This window comes from Serinus canaria, chromosome 4A (genome assembly GCF_022539315.1).
Source record: "Serinus canaria isolate serCan28SL12 chromosome 4A, serCan2020, whole genome shotgun sequence".
NCBI lineage: Eukaryota > Metazoa > Chordata > Aves > Passeriformes > Fringillidae > Serinus > Serinus canaria.
In genome coordinates this window covers 7,302,407-7,323,044 of record NC_066318.1, presented here as the reverse complement: position 1 = coordinate 7,323,044, position 20,638 = coordinate 7,302,407, and the positions used below count along the sequence as shown (strand labels likewise).

The following is a 20,638-nucleotide window of genomic DNA, read 5'->3' as shown; positions in this document are numbered from 1 at the left end:
GTTCCAGCCTTTAGGACCACTTCAACAACTGGTCCATCAACCCACACAGGCTCCTCCCAGCATCACAGACCTGCATTGCACAACCACACCTCACCACCACACAGCCCCAGAACCTTCCACCAAAACATTACCAAACGCTTCACAAGCACTAATGAATTAAACCCAAGCACATCCCAATTAACTCCAGGAGCAGAGAAGCAGGCTGAAGTGTCCCCATCTCCCTGCAAGCCTGCTGAGGAGCCAGCCATGGCAGACAGACCTGCCAGCTCTCTCCCTCTGCTCGGCTACAGACTTGTGAGATATTTCAAAGGCTCTTTCCAAAACAGAGGGAAAGGAGAAAAAAGAAAAAGCTTTCTGTTTTCCTTGAAAAGCAGGTCGTGCAACAAAGAAAGCACTAGTAAAGGTTTCACCGTCCAAATTAAAAGTCAAAGGCAGCAATAAAGTGTCTCTGAAATATAAGAAACACATTGTGCACGGCGCAAAATTTATTGCTGCCTAGCAGAACGAAGCCAAACATCTTAATATGGAAAAACACCGCTTCTTTTGACCCAAACAGATTGGGAACAGGAAGTAAAAACAAATCACCCAGCTGCGGCCTCGCCACACTGAGAGGAGCAGCAGCCAGTGTTTCCTGCCCACCCTCGCCCGGTCCATGGCTGCCAAGGATTGCACACTGTTTGCTCAGGGGCAGCAATCCCACCTAAAACAGACAGTTTGTTACTAAAGCTGTTGCAGGCAAGATCAGGCCGTTATTGAAGGGGATTCAGCGGGGAAGAGCCAGGAAAATGGAACCACAGGAATCACCCCAAATGGTGCATCCATTTGCAAACTGCGCAGGGACAGACTCCCCTGCAAGGAGATTCCCCTTCTTTCAGTGGCTCTCTACGTTTTCACCAGCCAAACTCCTGACTCAGGACAGGCATATTTCAAGAGTTAATTTTGGTTTTACTACATCATCACCAACAAACCCTGAGAAATTAAGTCAAGCCTCAATTGGCTCAAAACATAATTGCATTTCTCTTAAATAATAGCTTTGCATTATTTCTTTTTTTTTGAGCTCGTGCATATTACATTCTAATTATATTTTAAAGCTTTCATTTGCAGCTCCAGGAATAACCCAGAAAGACATATAGATGAGCTAATTTTCAAATCATCACTTGACGAAGGACATGAAGCTTTAAAAAAAGTGACAGATAGACCAAAGGACTTGGAAAAAAAAAAAAGAAACACGCAAAACTGAAAGTCCAATATCTCTTTTTTTAAAGCCAATAACTCAGTGCCAAAGAGAAAGGCTTTAAGACCTCAGCAGAGCAAACGCTGAATATTACATACGTAATGCAGCAGAAAATGCAATTTACACAAATGCTACACACTGAACAGCAGCTCAGAACCTGGTATTCTGACTAAAATTCTGCTTTCAGCAAATCTCATAAGTATAATTTTTATCAGCTCAAGCAGATTTTTCCTACAAGATTTTAAAAGAATACATGCCAGGTGTAGAATACTTTGTAAAGCAGAATTAGATTTTTGCCTTGCGTGATTTTTAAAAAAAAATTTTTATGTATGTAATAGCAACCAGCAAATTACAGCCATTAGTACAACACTGCCTTCACAGATTTATGACAGCATTACCAAAAGCAGAATTTCATCCAAAAACACTTCTGGATAGCACAGACATCTGCAGAACCAAGGGGGGGAAATGCACATAAGCATGCACAACCACACATTTTGTGCATTACCATCCAAGACTTTTACAAGGATGGGTGCTTTGTGCCAGTGTTCTGCAAGACAGTACCCAGAGCACGCACAAGGGTAAGGTACACTCTCCTGCACACAGCGACCTCCAGTCCTACCTCATATTCTTTTAAATCCCTCACCTTCGTGCTCATAAATACAGCTTTGGCAGAGGAGCTGCATTGCAAGGAAGGAAACTCACCCCATACTCCTGTTACAGTGCTACATAAAATCCTCCCTCTGCCCCAGCAAGCTCCCAGCAAAAATATCCAAGTTTATCATGCCGAGGAAAGAACAGTAAGTGGGAGTCCGAAAAGGCAGTCAGAAGTACCGCCAAAAAATCAGAGCTCTTTCTCAAAAAAAGGCCCTCCCTTAGGAAGCCTGCCAATCAAACCTGATCACGAGGCTGTTTTCCGAGGGTGAATAGAGTTCTTATTGACACAGCTTATGTCTGCAGCATGCAGCCCTCCACAAGGCTTTCAAGAGCAGATCGGATTACACAGACACATTCTCTCTGATTTTATGCATTCAGAAGCCCTCAGACATAAAATACCCGGCTCAGAAGGCCACTGCTTTTTCAGCATGCTATCGGCCTACGTGCTTTTACAAAAAACAGCCCAGGCAAACAGATCCTGGCACCTTTACTTGGGCTCCCAAAGCCCTCACCCTCACTCAACAGGGCCTTATAATTTGCAGGCCAAACCACAGATTTGCTTCATGTGAATAATACAAGACGACTCATTCCCATGGTGAGTACTTAGCATCAAAATGAGAGAAGGGAAAAAACAAATATCTGCTGACACCATTTAAAATGGGAGACGATAACATCGCTCTGGGTAGACAATCCTTCCTGGAAGATGGCATGGAAAAAGGGGAGGATACACACCTTTTAAAAGAACAACATGCACTCCACAGCTTAGCAGGGAAGAGGTGACCAACTGCAAAAAGCATCACAAGCACAAATTCAGGTAAATCATCTATCCAGGGGTAGCAATTTGCACACATGGAAATCTGGAGAAAACAAACTAAAAGGATCCATTTATACAATTTCTATACTTGGGGGGCACAATAAGGAATTCCATTTCAGCAGCAGACACAGATGGAAAGCCTGGGAAACCCGTGGTGTCGTATTAGAGGTGAACAGAGAATTACAAAATGTTTTATTATAAATGCTCCAGCTTAAAGGCTGAATTTCAGCAAAAGAGACAAGTCTGCTTAAATCGTATGACAAATTAGAACCTGAGCACTGCCCTAGAGATGGATGCATGCAGTGCCCAAAGGTCTGAAACTAAAAAGAAGCTCACAGGACCACCCCCCCCCAACTCCGCTTCAAAAACCAGTCTAAAAAGCAAACCAGTACATTACACATGGGTAAGTAGATCCCTATTACCTAAAAAGGAACTACTGCATCAAGTCAGCCACACTGAATTGAAACTTCTCAGTGAAATATTACATATGGCAAACACAGAAAATCAAGCAAGCTTGAGCTTCAGAGCTTTTAAGGGATTTTAAGAGCAAACACACACTGTTCAATAAAGACATCCTCTCTTCCCTGCTTCCAGGCTGCAGTCGCTCCCCAGCCAAGATTTTCTAGCATTTTGCAGATTTTTCTCACATTTTCCTGACGGCTGCTAGGAGGCTGGAGCTGGGCAATGGAAATGCAAGATGCCATATCTGTCTGACATGGCAGTTCTTTGGTGGGATGTCTGCACTGTTCTCAAAGCCCACCAAGAGAGTCATCACTCCTATGACTACCTTTGAATATTGAGATCTAAGGAAACTGTGCTTTGCAGTGCTCAGCCTCCCTCTCAGCGAGCAGCCTCATGTTTCTAGTACTCAGTTTCCACATGTGACTTCTAGTATGTTCATGGTCCAAAAAGTTTGCTCCTATGAATGCTCCATACTCTTTCCCAACACATCTGAGTCATGCAATCATCCACTCTACCAACAAAGCCAAGCTGTTAACCGCCAGCACAGAAAGGGTGTCCTACTGTGGGCATCAGTCACCAAATCCCAGCTGTAGATTCATCATCTTCACGTGTGCCTGCATTAGCCACAAAGAGAATTTTCATTTGCTTTCAGGCTCCTGACTGAGCTGCAGGCGCTGGTGACTAGGTCAGCCATGGTTTCACTTGTGCCTTAGGAAGATCCAGACATTAGCAATGCAGCTATGCCATGGCCCAGCCTCCTCCTGTCCTGCCCGGGCCCCTCAAGTCCTTGTGCCAACACAACCATTTCGGTGGCCACATGGAGAAGCTGAGTGATGGCTAAAATGAGCGTCCTTTTTTTTCTTGTTATTCTGCAAGATTATTCTTAATTACAAGGATGAAAGAGACTGGAGGAAAAGGCCAGAAGCAGGACCACTTCCACAACAGCACCAGCTTCAAAACTGATTTGCAAGCTATGCTGCAAAAAGTAAGAAAGCCATCCTCTCTCTCTGCAATCACAAGTTTTGGAGTTGCACTTTGAGATTCCCTTAAATGTGCAGAACAGCCCCTCAAAACTTCACATGTGATGGCATAAGTGCAAAATTCTAAGCTCCACGTATTCCTCTTGCCAAGATGGGACAAGCCCAGGAGAAAACTTCTAGGTCTGTAAAATTCTAAGAATAATGTGCAAGGCTTATGCCAGCCATTGCCCAACACAGAATAAGAGGGCAGAGCAGGCCCCCACTGATGTGGAACTGGGCATAAAAACCACTATAAAGTCCTCTGTGTGGATTCAACATCACAGAGGGACAACTGCCCAGCACTCCTACTGTCAGTGACCTTCCTGCAGCACGTGTCCAGCACTTGAGGGAGAAATGACAGGTCTAGATCCACTCCCTCTTTCCCTCTGTGGGTCCCTCACTCCTTCACAGCAGTAGAAAGGATGTGGCACCCTGAATTCTGCTGACCTGGCCAGATGCTGCAGGAGGCTGAGCAGGACAATTTACAGCACTGTGGAGCTAATTTCCTTGCTGACCACCAGGTCTGCTTTGGGCCCCTGCCAACACATCCCAAAAGGCCCATAAGGCAGCACCAGATCTGCAGTGGCCACACAGCTGTAAACAGGCTGAACCAGGTGCACACATAAAATTCAGCTGCTCCTAGAAAAGCTAACTGAGCCCAAAGTAGACTGCTCCTCCTCCTGTTATCGCCACATCCCATAATACCTAGAAGCTTCAGCACAGTCCATTGTCTTTGAAAAAGAAACACTCAAAACACTGAAATAGTTCTCAAAACTTTTCTGGGCCATCTCTACTTTAAAATGACTTCATTTAAATATGTGCCATGTCTATATATACACACACACACACACCAGGGGAAATCAGCACCCGTGAGCAGAGCTGGTGCCCACACACTGTACCTCTGCACAGCCTCCAGGTCTGCCTGTGCAGCTCCACACCAGAACAACCCTACAGCAATCCAGAGCTGCCCCAGGAAGATCCTGCCCCACTGGCAGGAGCACTGAAAAGACCACAGTCTGCAGGCTCTCCATCAGAGCAGGCTCTCCACCAGATTTGCTAACACTCATCTTTCTTGGGGTATGGAGAGTAATGGGGGCAGGGAAGTTTTAAGACCAAATTACAGAGTCCTTTGCATCCTTCTCTTCTGCATGAAGCTGAACCTCCAAGTCCCCCCTTCAGGATTTACTCCCTCCCAGGACTGAGATGCATGATTTGGATGTTCTTTAGTAAATTAAGCTCCAAGGAGCAGGACTGTGCCATGTAAGGCCTTTCTCCAACCTAGAGAGCAGCACTATTGCAGCCTCCACATACTACCTTAACAGCATAACACCCGCAAGGAGGACCCATAGGGGGAAAACCTCTCTGCAACCCCATGGAAACTGCTCTGTGGAAACTTTAACTGCATTACTTCTGCTTCTGTATAATCCCAGAATAACTAGCTTAATTCAGACTGATCCAACACAGACACCCGATAGTTTCAACATGGTATAGACTATAACCTCACTCTAATTACAGGATCACGTTACATGTCCAACAACTGCTGCAATTTAGTCTTGCCTGATACACCCCAGCTGAAAATTGCTCATCCCACCTCTTACTCTCTTACTTTTTGGCAACCTTTGAATGGAGGCAGGGATACCTCGCAACACCTCAGCATCTAACACACTCACACCCCAAGCCCCATAAAGATTAAGTCATTATTTCCTTGCAGTAACAAAGGCAATGACTCCCATCAGTGCAGAATAAACTAGTTTTAGGCACATAGGACAGACACGACACTACTGTTCATACACTTCTCTATGCAAACGCAATATAGGATTACAGCTAAGAGCCACAACACCACGAATTCGCACATCACTCCCCGAGCCCGACGCTGATCGCACACGGAGCCTATGTAAGCAAGAGGGGAGTTTTCACAGGCAAAAGCTGCAGGACTAGACAGTCGCACTTTCACTACCTCAAAGGCAGGGGGACATTCCTTACAGCAGCGCACGTCTTGCCTTTGAGCTCAAAGCTGCATCCGCGGCTCCCGCTGCCATGAAACGGGAAGGTTTTCTCCCCGCAGCCGCTCGCCCGCGCCTGAGCCGAATGTTAACAGGTCTGTGCCTCGCGTCAGCTCCGCCACCGCCTCATGCCCGGCCGGGGAATGCTCCGCTGCCCGGGCGGACGAGCTGTCCGGCCATGGCTCGGCGATGATTCAGCAAGGGGGTGGCTCCCGGTGAGAAGGCACACCTCCTGCGAGCTGTCACACCGCGGGGCCGGGGCAAAATGGGAGAGAGAACTTGCTCTGTCTATCATGGCTGCACTTTTCAAAATGCGTAACCTGGCCTGGTAGGGGCGAGGGGGGAGAAGGGGAGAGGCGGGGAGGGTGTGTGTTTCCATCAGCAAGCACAGGAGAATAATTGAAGGAAACGTCTCGAGGCTTTTACTGATGGCACAAGTAAATGAAGGAAAAGAAGAAGAAAGAAAGGAAAAAAAAAAAAAAAAAAGCCAGACACTTTGGGAGCCAGCATCAACTTCGCCAGGCTGTGTTCTTTGTTTCTAGGCAGACTCCAGTGCGGTGGCAAGAATGAACAAATGCGCATGTCTTCATAAGAGTCAAAAAAAAAAAAAAAAAAAAAAAGGAAAAGGAAAAAAAAAAAAAAAGGAAAGAAAAAATCCCCCCTCCCCTCCGGCCCCTCTCTCGCCGCTGCGGCGGCCGGAGCCCTCCGGAGAGTTTGGGCTGCTTTTCCAGAACTAAAACTCCGCTTCCCGCTACTCCGAGCAAAGGTTTGCCACGCTACCAAGAGTCCGGGGGTACGGCAGCGCCTGCAACACTTTCGGCTGCAAAAATTAGTTCTGGTGTGGGTTTTGTGATTTTTTTTTTTTTCCTATTAAAGAACGGAACGCCGCCCCCGCCACGCTCCTACCGCGCCAGCCGCCCTCCGCTGCCGCCCGCCGGAGCGGAGCGGAGTCCGGGCCCGCCGCCGCCGCCAGACAAAGGAGCGATGCGGAGCCGCGCCAGCACCCGCGGCCAGCCCGCCTGCGCTCCCGGGACAGCCGCTCGCGGGACCGGGACCAGCCGCCGCCGCGCCCCCTCCCCGGAGCGCGCCCCCCGTCCCCGGGCGCCCGCGGCTCGGGGGGGCACCGAGCGCTCCGCGGCCGCCCCGGCCTTACCTCGCAGCGGCAGCGGCGCTCGCAGGCAGCGGCGGCCGCTCCGTGCCACGCGCGGCGGCGCGGGGCGAGCCACGGGGGCCGGTTTAGCGCGGGGGCCGCCTGCGCGCCGCCATTTTAACGCCTCCCGCCCGCCCTCCGCCCCCCTCACCCCCCTCTCCCCGCGGCCACGCGCGGCGTGGAAATGCCACTCAGCGTCCCCCCTCGTCCTCCCCGTCCCCTCCGCCCCCGTCCCCGCCGTTACATTGACGCAGCGGCTCCTGGTCTCCGGGCCCGCCGTGGCGGAGCTATAGCAGCAGGGCAGCAGCAGCAGCCGCCGCCGTCGTGGCCCCTCCGCCGCCGCCTCCCGCCGCCGGGCGCACATGGTACGCTCCGGGGCCGCGCCGCGCCGCGCCCCGCCGGCCGCGCGCGCCGCCCGGCTGCTGCCATGGCAACCGCCCCGCGACCCCCGCCCCGCCGGGACCCGCGGGACGCGCCCCGGGGCCGCCGCTCCCGCCGCTGGCCGCGATGCCCGGGCGCCTTTCGGCACCCGCACCTCTGCCCGGGCACCTCCCGGCACCCGCACCTCTGCCCGGCCGCTCTACACGGAGCCACCGCGCTCCCGCACCGAGCCCACCTGTCCCCAAAGCCGCCGCCACCTGCTGAGCCGCTGCATCGCCACTGTCCCCAAGGCACCGCCATACCTCCCTGCCGTGTCTCCTCCACCCCCAGCTATCATCACAGCTCTCTGGCGTCTCCTCGCCGTCCCCAAGGCCACCATCGCACCTCCCTGACATGTCCCCTGTATCCCTGAAGCCACCATCACACCTTCCTGCCAAGGCCCTGCTGTCCCCAAAACCACCGTGACATCCCCCCACTGAAGGGCTGCATCCCTACTGTCCCCAAATCACCATCATGTATTCTGTCCCCAAAGCCACCATCATACATTCCCACTGTATCCACACTGTTCCCAAAGTCACTATCACATGTCCTCACTGAGTCCCTGGTGTCTTTTGTTGTGTCCCCACTGTCCCAAAACCACCATCATATCCACCTTCTAAGGAGCTGCAGTCCTGCTGTCCACAAAGCCACCATACCTTCCCACTCTGTACCCTCGGTCCCCAGGGCCACTATCACAGCCCCCTGATGAGGGATTGAATCCCTACTGTCCCCAAACCACAGTCACATATCCCTGCTGTGTCCTTTCTGCCCCCAAAGCCACCATCACACCTTCTTGTGTGTCCCCACTGTCCCCAAAGACACCATTACGTCCACCTGCTGAGGGGCTACATCCCCCCTGTTCAAAAAGCCACCATCTCATCCCCCCCACTGTGTCCCTGCTGTCCCAAAGTCACCATCACACACCCCCCACTGTGTCCTCTCTATTGCCGAAGCCACCATTGCACCTTCCTGCTCTGCCTTCTCTGTCCCCAAAGCCACCATCATATGCCCCCACTGCACCCCCACTGTACCCAAAGTCACCATCATACCTTCCCACTCTGTACCCTCTGTCCCTAAAGCCACTCTAACATGTCCCCGACATATCCCTGCTGTACCCAAGGCAACTACTACACCTTCCCACTCTGTTCCTGCTGTCCCCAAAGCCACCAGCACCTCCCCATCCTTCTGTCCAAAGCCATCATTGCACCCCCCCACTGAGAGGCCATACCCCCCCTGTCCCCAAGCAATCATCACATCCCCCAAACACATCTCGTTTGTCCTCAAAGCCACCAGCCCATCCTCCCATCGCCGAAGCTGTTGTCACTGCACCCCCCCGAGGGGCCGTGTCCCTGCCGGGCTCGGCCACCCTTACCTGGGCAGCGGCACAGCTCTTCCACGCTGCAGTGCTCATTTTCACTCCTGTTTTGCAACAGAAGATTGCGTACGCCAGGACAGTCGCGAGGGAGAGTAGGCGCAATGTGAAGCAGATGAGCGAGTAAATCATGAAGCCGCCGTACATGTTCTGCATACTGCAAACGAGGAGCTAATTTCCTGGCAGCCGGCTTCAGGATGCTTCAAGCCAGTCTCTGCCGATGTGGCCCTTAAAAACCTCTCAAGCTGTGGCTGCAAGCAGCCCTGCTCCTTTCTGACTTTAATTCCCACAAATATAGATAATTGAATGATGCATTTCGTTAGGGCTAGTGGAAAACAACCGGCAACCACTGGATCACTGAGGAAAACAAAGTCGGTCACTTTTGGTTTTTTTTCCTTAATTCAGCATTTTTTGGGGTTTGGTGACATTTTGTCAAGCATGAACTCAACCAGAGGCAGAGGGAAGCAGCTGAGGGTTGTTTATTGCCCTCCCTGACAGCAGCACTAATGGAAATAACACTAATAAAACTGTCGTGTTCGTGGTCTGAGCAGCAAAATGTGAGCCCTGGTTTCTGTGCCCTGTTCTGACAACCGCTTCCCCAGTGAGCACCAGCAGACCACTTTGCCTCCCTTCCTAGTTACCACCACTGATTCATAGTTGAGATCAATTAGTTAATGTTTGCAAAGTCAGTTGAAGATGACAAAGCATTACACACTGCTAATAAAACCATAATGATCCCACTGTTAAACATTAAACACACAATGAGGTGTAAAAAAATACCACATTTATAGAAAATTCCTCTTCCTGCACGGACAAAGGATTAGCTCCTAAAAAAATAAGGATGAGCACAAATTTTCACCACAGGATTTGGTCTCAAGGGTTTGGCTTCTGCTTGGGTGTTTGCTACTGATTATTTGTGTGTCCATGGGCACACCATTTGGGCCAGCAGTCGCTGACCCATCTGAGCGTGGCCACTTAATCCAGAGCTAGCCAAAAACCACCAGAAGGTTTTGGAAAGGAATGGTCCTTTCCATTTCGTGCCTCTGCTTCCCAGTCTGCTAAACAGGATGAGGATTGCAGCTGTGTAGCCTGATTTTTGCAGGCAACATAATGCAGCAGTTAGCAAACCCTCGCAACATGGTCATTAGAAGCCTGGGGAGCTGTGCTGCCTGAGAGACACGTCACACCAGAGTGCAAGGAATAAAAAAGTGGGGGTGTGGGACTTTCTAGGAGATTTTTCTTGGCAATGAGTCTTGCTTTAAATGTAGAACTGGTAGCTGTGCCACTGGTAGGGCCCCAGGTCGCCACATGCAGAGCAGCGCATGTCTGATGCTCTGACCTACAGGCAAGAAGGAGGAGAGGAACCAGGAAAACCACGTTTGTCTGTAGCTTTGGGCCTGCACAGGGCCAGTGCATGGTGATGAGACACTGGTGTTTCTGGCAGGGCAGAAGCCATGGGTGGGGATTTGCAGAGCAGGAACTCCAGGCAGGTTAGGATCTGGCACAGCGATTTCAGAGAGGAGAACTCCTCGCCGAAAAGAGCAGCCCTTTGACAAGGCATCCCTCATTTCCTCCATCAAACTGCCCTTTGCAAGGAGCATGCCTGGGCTGCAACAGCCTACTGCATCTTCCTCCTGAAATCTGATGCTGCCCTGCTTTGATGGCGATCAGTTGATGACTGCAGAAAAGCTGAATCATGAAAGAAAGGTTATAAACAAGGTTATTTTTAACGAAGGAAATGAATCCCACATCATTCGGAAGTCAGGGCAAGGGACTGTCAGCTAGGGCTCACAGGTCTCACTTCTGCCCTGATGTTCTTTATGTCCTGGAGCAAATTAAAATCTCTCTAGCCTTTAATTTACCTCCTTGTAGCACGGACAATGCAGCAGACTCCAGTTGTGCTTTCTTTGTACAGCAAAGCTCCTGGTGTGACAATAAAGCGATGCTGGGAGCTGTGTGATGCCAAGGGCTGGCTTGCACTGCCACCCGGCACCTTGCAGAGCTATTTTCAGCCATGCAAAACGATCACACGCACTATTTCAACAATATTCATAGACATTTCAAATGCAGAGAGAGACTAACCAGTCTGATTCCCCTCTACCATATTTCACAGTCTTACATTTCAATTCCCACATGAAGCCCAGTAGCTTCTGCTTCATTTTGCTCGCTGCAAACTCAAATTAGACAAGTTTTGCAACCCAGAGACTCATGCTGTGTCCTTCAGGCACTGGGGTGCTGCTGGTGTGCTGTAGGTAACCAGCCCAGGGGGAAGGAAGATGGGTCTGGTTCACTACAGCTAACTGGGAAATTTCCTGAGTATGCCCCTTTCTCACATTTAAATTCTTCCAAGAAAAGCATATTTCATTTTTCCTACAAAAGATGACTCAACTAAGAGAAGCAGGAGATTGAGGCTGGGGCTTACCAGGCTTCTGTGTACTTCTCAAGAAATATGAACAACTCCACATACAGATCACTGCAAACCTGTCTTCTCTGCTTCATGCCCGAGTTAACAAGTGTTTTGGGTGTGTCTTCCCAACATTACAGAGATAACTACCAAGGTTAAAGAACTCTAGATTTTTTTGAAATTGTTTTGTAAATATTTCTATTTAAATACATACACACGTGTAGTTATGAAAACTTTAGGAGACTGTAAACTTCCCTGCCATACTTTCTCAAAATGCTGTTAAGGAGGACTTTTGCTCCTGGAGGAGCTTACCTTGCTCACTCGTTTTCTTTGAGTTAAGCAGGGATTTCCACACAGAAAATATCAGATGGAACCCAAAGCAGAAATGGGTTGGATCCCAAGTGTGTTCTGCTCCCCCTGGCCCATCTTCACTTACCTGCTGTGTAAGCAGACACCAAACCTGCTTGGGGCACACAGCTTGGGGCACACAGCAGAGCCTTGGCACAGGTGCCCAGGAACGTCCAGCCCGGCTGTGAGAAGTGGAACAGGACCAACCTTGCAAGCCAGTTCCCTCTTGCTGGTGCCTGCAAGGACACGTGGCTGCGTGCCAGCAGAGGAATAACCATTGCCCCGTGCTAGTTATGGGGCAGGGATGCTGCAAGGCTGTGCTAATTAGTGCTTGAGACGCCTCTCTGATCTGTAGATGAAAGGTGATTTACAGCTGCTAATTATTGCTCTCCTTCATGTGAAGTCTATTATTTCCTGGTGTCCCTCATTTTGACTCATGCCACATCCCGTATTTGGCACAGGGCAGGCTCCTCTCTGCAGAGGTGGTGCTTTGCATCTCCAGCTGCTTGCACACTGTACGAGTGTGAGATCTGCTCTCAGCATCCATTCGAGGCAGCCTGGCTGTGTCCATGCTTGGGAAACTTGAGCTGGAATTTGCACTGATTTGCAACATTTGAGCAGGTGGCTTAGCTGGTGGATTCAGAGGGGCTGCATTCAATGCTGGGTACTCAGCTGGCTTGTGCACTCAACTCTGTGAGCAGTCAGAGGACCAGCTGGGTGAACCAGAGAGGAGAAACAGGAATATCCCGAGCTTCTCTGCTGGGGACTGCCCCAGGGAAGGGGAGGAAGCCAGAGAGGACCAGACTGGGGCCTCCTAGTCTATGGCTTCTCATCTGTGTCCCAAACCTCCTGGGCAGGAATTACAAAGCAGGAGAGGTTCGTGTCTCTGGCAGGTGTCTGGAGGGAAGGGATATTAACGTGGTTTTGTGAACAGCCCATGGATAGCAGAAGAAACAGGTATATTCAATGTTCTTTCCACGTTATGCCCCATGGCACGTACAGGTTGCAAAAGCAAGTGACATTTTGCTCTTATTGCAAAATAAAACAACAGAAAGTGACACGTGGTGTAAGGTGGTTGTAACAACAGAGGAAGAAATATCCCTGATACTCTACACCAAAACAATTCTAGCACAGAGCGGGATTTCCTTCCCCCTCACTCACTGTGCAGCTCTCCTGCTGGGAAGTAAATGGCCACTCACACAAGCTGGCACAAGGCAGTCAGGGATTTTTACAGCTGAAAGAGATCTACCTCCTGCCTAGCCCACAGCAGTTTCCACCTTCTTCCCTGAAGTCCACAAGATTTTAAACCTGCAAATTATGAGACTCCCAGGCAGCCTCACGTACTAGAGAACAAGGAGGACTGGATGGGGCTTCCAGTCCTAAAGCAACCCTCTTTCCTTCACCCTATTCCCTTGGCTCCACCAAGCCCTTCTGGCAGTTGTTTGCCTACACAGTGAATTGGTCTGGGCTGCCCTTACTCTCCCCATGGACACAACAGTCACACTCTAATTCCAGCTTTGGCTTGCTCTCAACAAACCCATTTAGGTCCTGTGCCACCTCCCCAGGGGCCATCGATGGCAAGAGCCCCACTGCTGTACCCACAGGCTGCCCACGGATGTGTAACAGGAAGGAATCCCAGTGCTGAGCAGAAAGCAGATTGCAGAGCTGCACCCCAGTGGCAATGCACATGCATACAGAAAACACTCCTGTTTCAGAAGTGTGTGTGCCAAGTGGGCTAATGAAGGCTGCAGTGGCTCTCTGGGCCAGGGTCACCCTCACACCCACCTGCAGATCCCTTTGTGAGGGCCAGCAAACCCATGGTCCCTGCAGTCCTTGCTGGAGGAACTTGGTGCTTCAGGCTGATGATGTGACACCTCCCCCTGCTCCACATTCCTGCAGGATCCTTGTGAATCCTCTGGGATACCAAGAAAGCCATAAGCCAATTCCTTTTCGTGCTAGAAGACAATCAATGGAGTGAACCAAACACTGCTGTGTGGAGCGTGGTTACTCATTAGAGGTCCCACCTGGGCTGCAAAGGGAAAACATAGAAAGATCCCAGCCATAAAATCTGCCTTCTGCTGTCTTGTATTTTTTTGCTGCAGCATTTTCTTCAGAAGGTTTTGTCCTGAATTCCTCAATGTGTCAGGGCAGAGGAGCCTTGGCTCCCAAGTTGTTTTGCACATCACTCACCCTCATGGCAGTGAAATCCAGCCTTTGCTGGGACAGGGTCTTGCATTGTATTCCTGCACTTATGAATGGATTATACTAACTATAGGAAATACTGAACATAAGTCTTTAAAACCTAACCCTGCTCAAGTAGAAGCTGATTTTAATGACCACTGCTGAGTATTAACCTTAAATATGTTACCAAGGAGTGAGCAGAGACACAGGCCATGAGCCCCACTTAGAAATTGACATTTTGACATTTTAAGAGGTTGACAAACCAGGATCATTTTGACACCTTCAATAAGATAAATCACGGTAGAGTATTAGAATTCTTTTATTTTTAGCAGCTGAATATTCGCAAATAACAGTTTTTAATAACCACAAACGATGACATCAAACTGCCACACCCCTAACTGAAATCATCACTCCTTCTGGCAGGTAGGGAGGGACTTCTCAGCTTTCCTCCTCCTTTTAAACAACCTCTGCAGCAAAGAAACATTAAAAGGTGGAAAAAACACACAATCTTGCGTGGTGGTGACATTGACAGATGTGATGGTGCGGGCTGTACATGACGTTGTGATTTTTTATTAATAACTCTGCACTGCAGAGCTCAGTTAGGAAAAGAAGGAGTGCCTGAGTGCGTGGGGAGGACAGCTTTGTTCTTTGGACTTGCAAGAGAAAGAACGTAACGTCAAAGGTAGAAACACAGGAGGGGAACAAGGCTCACAAAGGAGGCAATGGGCTGTGGGTGGCTGTGAGCATCAGGTACCTGCAGCAAATGAGACCCCAGCCATCAGGTACCCGGGCTTTCAATCAATTGACTTGGATCAGCAACAAGAGGGCAGGAAAAGGTGCACTCGCTTTGTGGAGCAGATAAGAGAGGTCCAGTTGTTTTAAACAAAAGGTTTTGGGAGTTTTTCTTTGCTGACTGTTATGGTGGATTACCTAGAGAAAAATGCTTGGTCCCTTCCTCCAGCAAGGCAGTGCTCTTGTCCCCCTGTCCCACGCAAATCACCCATGCAGAGGTGAGCGGAGCCAGGCAAGATGGGGAAGGATGGATCCCTTCTCCAAAGCCAGCAAATGGCTGCAGCAGCCCCATTTGCCCCTCTCCCGAGCAGCCAGGGAGGAGCTGCTCTGCAGGGAGGACATGGGCGGCTGCAGGAGCAGCCGGGCTCGGCCCCGCAGAGTGCCAGCGTGTGATGAACACACTGTCCCCAGTCACGTCGCTGCACCGCCGAGGGGAAGGAAACCGAGCTTCAAAGGGAGGGAGGCAGGAGGGGCCCGAGTTTCCGGGGGCGGCTGCTCCCCAGTGTTTGTCATCATCCGAAAGGAGAGTGAAAGTTTTCGCTCTTGGGATAATTATTAAAGACATTTGGGTCTTGCTTTCACATGCCCTCTTCTTTTTTGTTTTTTTAATTAGCTGTAAACCCCATCCCGACTGCTAAACAGGGATCTGTGGAACTGAAGCTTGTATAAATGTGGTGATTTATGTTCCTTTGGAAGCGAACTGGCATTTCTGAGGAACCCCACCCAAGCCTAGCAAATACCATGGGAGCGCACTGACTCACTGGCTGCTGGCATTCGCTCCTCTCCCTCGATGGCTGGAGCCTGCAGCCAGTTTGGGCACATGCGAGACAGTGCTGGTAAGTGAGCCCGGGTCCCCAGAGACACCTTACACTGAGGAAGTGCCTGCCAAAACCTCGGGCTCCCAGGAGAGGCTCCGAAGGGGAGAACGGCAGCGCTGCAAGGCTGAGTCAAGCTGTAATCACCGGAGCGGTGCTGGAGGAAGCGGCGTGCTGGCACAGCCCCTGCCTGCAGCCAGGGTAAGAACCCGCTGCCAATTAACGAGCGCTCCGGTCACCCCAAGGCACAGCAGAGCCCTGCCGAGTGGCCGGCCTGGCAAGCCTTGGCACAAGTCCCTTTGCTCTGCTGCACCGTGAGAGCAGCCGGGAGGGTAGATGAGCTTGAGGAAGCTGTAAAAAATATCCAGTGCCGCCTGCAGAAAGATCAGCCGAGGCAGCAATACCCACTGAGCACCTGACACAGAGGAGCCTGACTTAGAGAAATCAGCTCAGCCATTTGCAGGTGAGATCTTGGTGAAATAAATAAATAAAAAGACATCGCCACATTGTTAAAATGGCCCCTGCCTACTCAGTGCTCTGCTCCCTCACATTAATGCAATTGTGTTTGATGAATTGAGGGAGAAAAGTCCCTTTTGACTGCAGTGCTCCCAACAGGCTGCAGAGCCACCCTTACCGGCTGGCTCATGGGGCATCTCCCAGCTTTTGAATACATGCCATACACAAGAAAGTCCCCTGGGACCACCTGTTCACTGCCCCACCCACCCTAAGGAGACCCTTTTCCCATGCACCCAGAGAGAGCAACACTGACCATGGGTGTACCTGGGTGGTGTTTGCCTGAAGAGCGTGTGCTGGGCTCCTACAGCTCCCAAATGCCATTCAGTGAACCAGCTGGGCCGGTCTTCCCCTGTTGGAGTTTTTTGTTTGTTTGTTTGTGGTTTTTTTGCTAGCTATCCAGCCAATATCAGCTGTAATAAAAAAGGCAAATCAGAAAACAATGCCGTCTGTTTGTGTGTTGTAAACTGGGAGAACAGCTGCTACTCCTGGGCTAAATGGGAAGCTTTTCCTTCAGAGCCATAAAAGCAAGGTTTCTCCTTTCAGTTGCTGCATCATATCACAAAGAATGGCTTCTGCCAGCCTTGATGCCTTTTTTCTAAATAAAACCAGGTACAATGTGGGGAACAACACACAGGACACAACTCTGCCCCTCAGTGCTCAGCTGTGCCTTTGAAGAGCCTGAGAGGGATCTGAAAAGCAGAAAAATTGTTTCCTGACGATGTCCAGCATGCAGGGGAACCCGGACATGCTCTGTCCCTGGTGTGTCCCTCTGAATCATCTCCAAATGCAACCAGCACCATCTCCCTGGAGACTTTCCCTGCAGATCACAGCACAGAGACACTGGGTCTGCTGTGCATTGCAGATCACTTTGGAATAATATCTCCATCTTGGGTTGAAACAAACCTCCCTGGGTCATTGGGGGATTCAGGATATGATGACCTATGGAAGTATCACTCCTTCCCAAATGGGTTCTCATTTCTTCCTCCAGGGTCAGTGCTCCAAGCAGAGGTGTGTGACTGTCTTCATCAGAAAGTAAAAGCTGCTCTAAATCTACTCTTGGTAGCCCAGCCTGCACACTCCCCACCGTCCCCAAACACACAGAGGCTTTGTTTAAGCATTACTCAGCTAATATTTCTATTTGCATGACTTACAAAAGGTGCACTAATCACTGTGGGAGAGCAGGAGAGGCCAGGAAGGATTGCCACTCCTTGCACCAGCACAGCTCCAAGCCCTGACCCTCAAATGTGACCATGTGTGTATCCCACCCACCGAGCTGTGCATCCACCTCTGTGCCAGGGTTCAGCTCCAATCCTGGAAAGCCTTCCCAGGTAGTTACCTAGTGGCTGCTACTCTCTCCCAGCCTGTTGCTGGGTTTATTTACCTCAGTGACAGGTCTTTTAGGGACTTGCAGCATCAGGCCTGGAGCCCCTTTGAAGCTTTATACAGATGGGAGTACAAAAAGAGCACAGGAGCAAGAGGATATAAATAAATGGGAGATGTCTGCTGTTGGCTGAGAATAACCCTGTTTGATGGGAGAAAACTTTTGTCCTATTTTCTGTTTTATCAGTGGAACAGCACTTGACAAGACCACTGCTCGGCTTTTCTTTTCTTGTCATTCAGAGGGAAACATTTCTGCCTTAACAGAGCTGATGTTTCCTTGCAGACAGAGAAGCAGCCTGCACCCGAGCTGCAGCAGAGACAGCTCATCAAAGCTCCAACAAAGCTGCTGTTGTGCTGTGAGGCAGCAAAGCAAACAGCCTGCTCCTGTTATCATCTGGGCTTCACATACGCAGCGCTGTGACCACCATTAACAACAGCATGGCTAAATCCTCACATCCCTGCTCTGATCCTGTTCCACTACAGCCCCACTCCATCCCGTAAAGCTGCCAGGGCAAATAGTCACTGTGAAAATGCAGGGCTTGCAGTGCCTGCACGGCTCGTCCTGGCCTCGCACAGTGCATTAACCTCCTCAAGGATCCATCAGCACAGGGATTGCATCACCAGCTCCCAATATCAGCTCCCAAAGGAGGCAGAAATGAATATCTGCTATCCTAAATCATGCCTTATAAACAAGCACCATTTAGCAGAGGAAAAGGGGGGCTCAGGAGGCCACCAGAATCTGGACTGTGCTGGGAGCTCTCTTTCCCTGTTTCCCAAGGCAAAGAGGGCTCAGGCAGAAGGAAAACAGAGGAGCTCCCTCTCCCCCAGCCCCAAGGACCCCCCTCTCTGGCAATCAGTATTGGGGGCACAGGGGACTTTAAGAAGAGATTAGGCAAATTTATGGGTGGTGGGAAACAGGAGAAACGTGGAATTTCAGATGAAACAGAGTCGCAAACATAATTTTCTGTCTCCTGAAACATTTTAATTGACTACTGGATACCTTCAACAATGGCTGTGCTCCTGAGAGTGGGATACTGTGTAAAAGCATCTTCTGGGTGTATATACAATGTTTCAGTGAGGAAGAGGAATTCAGGGCAACATCCAAAAGGACCAATGTCACATAACCTGGGACCATCTCAGAAGGCAACATTTAGATGTATTGAAATAAGTACCTTTTTCCATCTAAAATTCTGACCAACACCAGCATATTCAAGCAATGCACTTTAATTTTAAATTTCAACAAACTGCTCCTACAGTTTTTTTTTTTTTTTAATTTTTTTTAAGGGTCTGCTCCTCAAAGACACGCATTTTCCCCGGGGAGAGATCAGGAGCAGGCAGGGCTTTGGGGAGAATGGCAAGAGCCTGGCAGCAGGCTGGGGATTGGTTTTTCCATGGCTCCCTCTAGTGTGTACAATCCAAAATGGAATTGAACACAGACAATGAATTTCGTGCACTCAATGCAACCTAAAATACATTTAAAGTGACTGTAGTATTAAATCTATTTCCAGAGAAGATGTTTGCTCTAGTAGAAGTTCTGCCACTCCTGCACAGAAAAACAGCTACTGGGGCTGCAGGAGCAGCTGGCTGGATTTTGCATGCTCACAGTTTGATTTCCTGTGTTTCTGAACCAAAAATTAAAAGGTCAGGAAGACTCTTCTGTAATAGCAGTTCTGGCCTATTTTTCACCTATTGCTTTTTCATTTATTCATATCTTCCTCAGGGACTGATCTACCTTTTAGAATAATAGGGTTATTTTCTGAGACTAATCTAAGAAAATAAATTAAAAAGTCTAAACCTTTCATTAGATCTCAAAGAGACAGAATTTCTCGGTCAAGGAGAGCTGAGACACTCAGGAATACATGTCCAGCAAATAACATTTATTAATTATGCATATTCATACTCACAGCCATGGACAAAGGCAGCCTCCACCAGCAGACTTGCAGGAGGCTGCCTGCAAAGTAATGTGTTAAGTAAACAGCTCCTTTATTGGTCTAAGTAGTCACGTAGTAAAGGAGCTCACATTTCCAAGTAGCTGTGGAGCAAAATAATAGAAAATCTATTAAAGTCCAGAGAAAGATTGCATTATATTGCCTAAATTAAAGCCTAAATCATTATGGATGTAAATATTACGGTTCCTACTTTCTTCCACTTCTGAATACCAAGCAGAACTTGGCCAGCACATAGAAATCCTTTCAATAAATGCCTATTTTCCCCCTCAGATGGGGCCAGGGAGGGGAGAACTTTGCTCTGAGGGCAGAGATCCTGGCACTGGGTGGGGGCCAAGATCAGGCTGGGTGGTGATGTCCAGGCATCTCTGCTGCTTGGCAGGTGGGAACATCAGATACTGTTCCCCATGATCAGCAGCAAAGGTTTCCTCACACAACAGCCTAGGGCAAGGAGCATCCTTGGCTTTGGGGCCCTGAGAAACGGGCTGTTCTCTGAGGTCTCACAAGAAAGTCAACCTTGAGATGTGCTCCATAAGTCCCCTCCTATCCTGACTGCATTTTCTTTGCTCCCCTGCATGCTGAGCTCTCCCTTGAGGAGCCAGGCTGACCATCAGACAAAGCAAAAGAAATTAACCACACCCCAACACTCAGGTCAAGCAAATCCAAGGTGCATCCTGCTTAATTATTATCTGCCCTGAGAATTAATCAGAACAATTTCCCAGCTATTGTGCTGCAATTGCAGGGGATGCACCCAACCCCCCACACAAGGTCTGTGAGGAAGATGAGCAGTGCCAGGGTCAGATGAGGACCACTGGCCTCTATCATAACCAATACATAAATGACCAATATATAAAATGGTCACAGGTTGCAAAGCAGGAGAGCTCTGTCATGCAGCTGACTGATGGAAGGCAGCTTTGCCACGCTGTCACCCTCAGGGCAGCCTCCCACCCACCCCCAAATGCAAAGTACTGCACTCTCCATGCCTGGGTTTCCCTTCCAGGGAAGTTTCCAGGGCTGCACAGAATGGCTCTGCACAGCATCCTGCAGGGGAGAGAACCCTGCAGCTCTTGCACCATCCCCACAGGCACAGGGGACAGCACCACTGCCCCAGAGGCTGGTGCCAGCTGA

At 49.7% G+C, this 20,638-nt stretch overlaps 1 protein-coding gene across 9 annotated transcripts in view; it reads right to left on the bottom strand.

Annotated features, from left to right (window-relative positions):
• Positions 1 to 9,251, bottom strand: part of MBNL3 (muscleblind like splicing regulator 3) — a 92,082-nt gene extending 82,831 nt beyond the window's left edge. For 2 of the 9 annotated variants that reach the window (XR_001990545.3, XM_018914396.3), the window contains exon 1: positions 6,141 to 6,399. The gene's annotated coding sequence lies outside the window, so the exon portion shown is untranslated. Of the gene's footprint in view, positions 1 to 6,140; positions 6,401 to 7,339; positions 7,459 to 7,580; positions 7,711 to 9,128 lie in introns of those variants that run through there. The other 7 variants (XM_050974612.1, XM_050974610.1, XM_050974615.1 and 4 more) reach the window with 7 other exon arrangements.
• Between the last annotated feature and the right edge of the window lie 11,387 nt (positions 9,252 to 20,638).